Source organism: Triticum aestivum, chromosome 6D, assembly GCF_018294505.1.
Source record: "Triticum aestivum cultivar Chinese Spring chromosome 6D, IWGSC CS RefSeq v2.1, whole genome shotgun sequence".
Taxonomy (NCBI): Eukaryota; Viridiplantae; Streptophyta; class Magnoliopsida; order Poales; family Poaceae; genus Triticum; species Triticum aestivum.
The window spans coordinates 284031216-284037215 of record NC_057811.1 but is presented as its reverse complement, the minus strand read 5'-3'; positions in this window follow the sequence as shown (position 1 = coordinate 284037215).

The following is a 6000-nucleotide window of genomic DNA, read 5'->3' as shown; positions in this document are numbered from 1 at the left end:
TAGAACCTATGACTGAGGCACAGGGAATGACTTTTCATTCTCTTTCTATTTTCTGCCGTGGTCGGGTTTTGAGTCTTTACTCAACTTCACACCTTGCAACACAGGCAAGAACTCCTTCTTTGACTGTTCCATTTTGAACTACTTCAAAAAACTTGTCAAGGTATGTACTCATTGAAAAAATTTATAAAGCGTCTTGATCTCTCTATAGATCTTGATGCCCAATATGCAAGCAGCTTCACCGAGGTCTTTCTTTGAAAATCTCCTTTCGAACACTCCTTTATGCTTTCCAGAAAATTCTACATCATTTCCGATCAACAATATGTCATTCACATATACTTATCAGAAAGGCTGTAGTGCTCCCACTCACTTTCCTGTAAATACAGGCTTCACCGCAAGTCTGTATAAAACTATATGCTTTGATCAACTTATTAAAGCGTATATTCCAACTCTGAGATTGTTGCACCAATCCATAGATGGATCCCTGGAGCTTGCACATTTTGTTAGCACCTTTAGGATTGACAAAACCTTCTGGTTGTATCATATACAACTCTTCTTTAATAAGTCCATTAAGGAATGCAGTTTTGATATCCATTGTCAGATTTCATAAAATGTGGCAATTGCTAACATGGTTCGGACAGACTTTAAGCATCGATACGAGTGAGAAAATCTCATCGTAGTCAATATCTTGAATTTGTCAAAAACCCTTTTCGACAAGTCGAGCTTTGTAGATAGTAACACTACTATCAGCGTCCGTCTTCCTCTTGAAGATCCATTTACTCTCAATGGCTTGCCGATCATCGGGCAAGTCCCCCAAAGTCCACACTTTGTTCTCATACATGGATTCTATCTCAGATTTCATGGCCTCAAGCCATATGTCGGAATCTGGGCTCATCATCGCTTCCTCATAATTCGTAGGTTCATCATGGTCTAGCAACATGACTTCCAGAACAGGATTACCGTACCACTCTGGTGCGGAGCGTACTCTCGTTGACCTACAAGGTCCGGTAGTAACTTGATTTGAAGTTTCATGATCATCATCATTAACTTCCTCACTAATTGGTGTAGGCATCACTTGAACTGATTTCAGTGATGAGCTACTTTCCAATTCGAGAGAAGTATAATTACCTCGTCAAGTTCAACTTTCCTCCCACTCACTTCTTTCGAGAGAAACTCCTTCTCTAGAAAGGATCCACTCTTAGCAACAAAGATCTTGCCTTCGGATCTGTGATAGAAGGTGTACCCAAAAGTTTCTTTTGGGTATCCTATGAAGATGCACTTCTTCGATTTGGGTTTGAGCTTATCAGGCTGAAACTTTTTCACATAAGCATTGCAACCCCAAACTTTAAGAAACGACAGCTTAGGTTTCTTGCTAAACCACAGTTCATACGGTGTCGTCTCAATGGATTTTTAGACGGTGCCCTATTTAACGTGAATGCAGTTGTCTCTAATGCATAACCCCAAAACGATAGCGGTAAATCGGCAAGAGACATCATTACGATTACGACGTTCGGACACACCATTACGCTATGGTGTTCCAGGTGGCGTGAGTTGCGAAACTATTGCACATTGTTTTAATTGAAGGCCAAACTCATAACTCAAATATTCGCCTCTGCGATCAGATCGTAGAAACTTTATTTTCTTGTTACGATGATTCCCTACTTCACTCTGAAATTCTTTGAACTTTTCAAATGTTTCAGACTTGTGTTTCATCAAGTAGATATTCCCATATCTGCTCAAATCATCTGTGAAGGTCAGGAAACAATGATACTCGCCGTGAGCCTCAACACTCATCGGACCGCATACATCGGTATGTATTATTTCCAATAAGTCAGTGGATCGCTCCATTGTTCCGGAGAACGGAGTCTTAGTCATCTTGCCCATGAGGCATGGTTCACAAGCATCAAATGATTCATAATCGAGTGATTCCAAAAGTCCATCCGCATGGAGTTTCTTCATGCACTTTACACCAATATGACCTAAACGGCAGTTCCACAAGTATGTTGCACTATGATTATCAATTTTGCATCTTTTGGCATCAATATTATGAATATGTGTATTACTACAATCGAGATTCAATAAACCCTTTACATTGGGTGTATGGCCATAGAAGGTTTTATTCATGTAAACAGAACAACAATTATTCTCGGACTTAAATGAATAACCGTATTGCAATAGACATGATCCAATCATATTCATGCTCAACGCGAACACCAAATAACATTTATTTTAGGTTCAACACTAATCCCGAAGGTAAAGGGAGTGTGCGATGGTGATCTTATCAACCTTGGAATCACTTCCAACGCACATCGTCACCTCGCCCTCAACTAGTCTCTGTTCATTTTGTAACTCCTGTTTCAAGTTACTAATCATAGCAACTGAACCAGTATCAAATACCCAGGGGCTACCATGAACACTAGTAAAGTACACATCAATAACATGTATATCATATATACTTTTGTTCACTTTGCCATCCTTCTTATCCGCCAAGCATTTTGGGCAGTTCCGCTTCCAGCGATTATTCCATTTGCAGTAGAAGCACTAAGTTTCAGGCTTAGGTCTAGCTTTGGGCTTCTTCATGGGAGTGACAACTTGCTTGTCATTCTTCTTGAAGTTCCCTTTCTTTTCCTTTGCCCTTTTTCTTGAAACTAGTGGTCTTGTTAATCATCAACACTTGATGCTCTTTTCTTGATTTCTACCTTCGCTGATTTTAGCATCGCGAAGAGCTCGGGAATTGTTTTCGTCATCCCTTGCATATTATAGTTCATCACGAAGTTCCAGCAACTTGGTGATAGTGACTAGAGAACTCTATCAATCACTATCTTATCTGGAAGATTAACTCCCACTTGATTCAAGCGATTGTAGTACTCATACATTCTGAGCACATGCTCACTGGTTGAGCTATTCTCCTCCATCTTGTAGGCAAAGTACTTGTCAGGGGTCTCATACCTTTTAACACGGGCATGAGTCTGAAATACCAATTTCAACTCTTGGAACATCTCATATGCTCCATGTTGTTCAAAACATTTTTGAAGTCCCACTTCTAAGCCGTAAATCATGGTGCACTAAACTATCAAGTAGTCATCATACCGACCTTGTCAAACATTCATAACGTCTGCATCTGCTCCTGCAATAGGTCTGTCACCTAGCGGTGCATCAAGGACATAATACTTCTGTGCAGCAATGAGGATAATCTTCTGATCATGGACCCAGTCCACATCATTGCTATTATCATCTTTCAACTTAGTTTTCTCTAGGAACATATCAAAAAATAAAACAGGGAGCTAAACGTGAGCTATTGATCTACAACAACATAGATATGCAAAAACTATTAGGACTAAGTTCATGATAAATTAAAGTTCAATTAATCATATTACTTAAGAACTCCCACTTAGATAGACATCCCTCGAGTTATCTAAATGATCATGTCAACCGTATCAACAAAACCATGTCCGATCATCACGTGAGATGGAGTAGTTTTCAATGGTGAACATCACTATGTTGATCATATCTACTATATGATTCACGTTCGATCTTTCGATCTCAGTGTTCCGAGGCCATATCAGCATATGGTAGGCTCGCCAAGTTTAACCATTGTATGTGAACGTAGAGCTTATCACACCCGATCATCACGTGGTGTTTCGGCACGAAGAACTATAGCAATGGTGCATACTCAGGGAGAACACTTATACCTTGAAATTTAGTGAGGGGTCATCTTATAATGCTACCGCCGTACTAAACAAAATAAGATGCATAAAAGATAAACATCACATGCAATCAAAATAAGTGATATGATATGGCCATCATCATCTTGTGCCTTTGATCTCCATCTCCAATGCACCGTCATGATCACCATCGTCACCGGCTTGACACCTTGATCTCCATCGTAGCATCGTTGTCATCTCGCCAACTATTGCTTCTACGACTGTCGCTACCGCTTAGTGATAAAGTAAAGCAACTACACGGCGATTGCATTTCATACAATAAAGCGACAACGATAAGGCTCCTTCCAGTTGCCGATAACTTTTACAAAACATGATCATCTCATACAACAATTTATATATCATCACGTCTTGACCATATCACATCACATCATGCCCTGCAAAAACAAGTTAGACGTCCTCTACTTTGTTGTTGCAAGTTTTACGTGGCTGCTACGGGCTTCTAGCAAGAACCGTTCTTACCTACGCATCAAAACCACAACGATTTTTCGTCAAGTGTGCTATTTTAACCTTCAACAAGGACCGGGCGTAGTCAAACTCGATTCAACTAAAGTTGGAGAAACAGACGCCCGCTAGCCACCTGTGTGCGAAGCTCGTCGGTAGAACCAGTCTCATGAATGCGGTCACGTAATGTCGGTCCGGGCCACTTCATCCAACAATGTCACCGAATCAAAGTATTATCGTCCACAACTCATTGTGTTCTACTCGTGCATATAACATCTACGCATAAACCTGGCTCTGATACTACTGTTGGGGAACGCAGTATTCCAAAAAAATTGCCTACGATCACGCAAGATCTATCTAGGAGAAGCATAGCAACGAGCGGGGAGAGTGTGTCCACATACCCTCATAGACCGAAAGCGGAAGCGTTCAGTAACGCAGTTGATGTAGTCGAACGTCTTCGTGATCCAACCGATCCAAGTACCGAACATACGACACCTCCGCGATCAGCACACGTTCAACTCGGTGACGTCCTTCGAACTCTTGATCCAGTTGATGTTGGGGAACGTAGTAATAATTCAAAAGTTTCCTATGTGTCACCAGGATCAATATAGGAGATGCTAGCAATGATAGAGAGGGAGTGCATCTTCATACCCTTTAAGATCGCTAAGCGGAAGCGTTACAAGAACGCGGTTGATGGAGTCGTACTCGCGGCGATTCAAATCGCGGAGGATCCGATCTAGCGCCGAACGTACGGCGCCTCCGCGTTCAACACATGTACAGCCCGGGGACGTCTCGTCCTTCTTGATCCAGCAAGGGGAGAGGAGAAGTTGAGGGAGAACTCCAGCAGCACGACGGCGTGGTGGCAATGGAGCTCGTGGTTCTCCGGCAGAGCTTCGCTAAGCACTACGGAGGAGGAGGAGGAGTTGGAGGAGGAGAGGGCTACGCCAAGGGAAGGGTGTGGCTGCCCTCCCACCCCCTCACTATATATAGGGGGAAGGGGAGAGGGGGGCGGCCCCTCTAGAAGGATCTAGAGGAGGAGGCGGCGGCCAGGGAAACCCTAGATGGGTTTGGGCTCCCCCACCCCCTAGGAAACTTGCCCCCCAAGCCGGGAGGGGCGGCTGCCCTAGGGGTGGCGCCCCCACCTCTCCTGGTTACGTGAGAGGGGTTGGGAGGGGCGCACAGCCCCTTAGTGGGCTGGTTTGCCCCATCCCCTTGGCCCATAAGGCCCCCCAACGCTTGCCGGGGCCGCCGAAACCCCTTTCGGACATGCTGGCCATAGCCTAGTACCCCCGGAACAATTCCGGACTCCAATACCCTTCGTCCAATATACCGATCTTCACCTCCGGACCATTCCAGAGCTCCTTGTCATGTCCGGGATCTCATCCGGGACTCCGAAGAACCTTCGGTAACCACATACTATTTCCCATAACAACTCTAGCGTCACCGAACCTTAAGTGTGTAGACCCTACGGGTTCGGGAACCATGCAGACATGACCGAGACGTTCTCCGGCCAATAACCAACAGCAGGATCTGGATACCCATGTTGGCTCCCACATGTTCCACGATGATCTCATCGGATGAACCACGATGTCGGGGATTCCATCAATCCTGTATTCAATTTCCTTTGTCTATCGGTATGTTACTTGCCCGAGATTCTATCGTCGGTATCCCTATACCTTGTTCAATCTCGTTACCGGCAAGTCTCTTTACTCGTTCTGTAACGCATGATCCCGTGACTAACTCCTTAGTCACATTGAGCTCATTATGATGATGCATTACCGAGTGGGCCCAGAGATACCTCTCCGTCATACGGAGTGACAAATCCCAGTCTCGATTC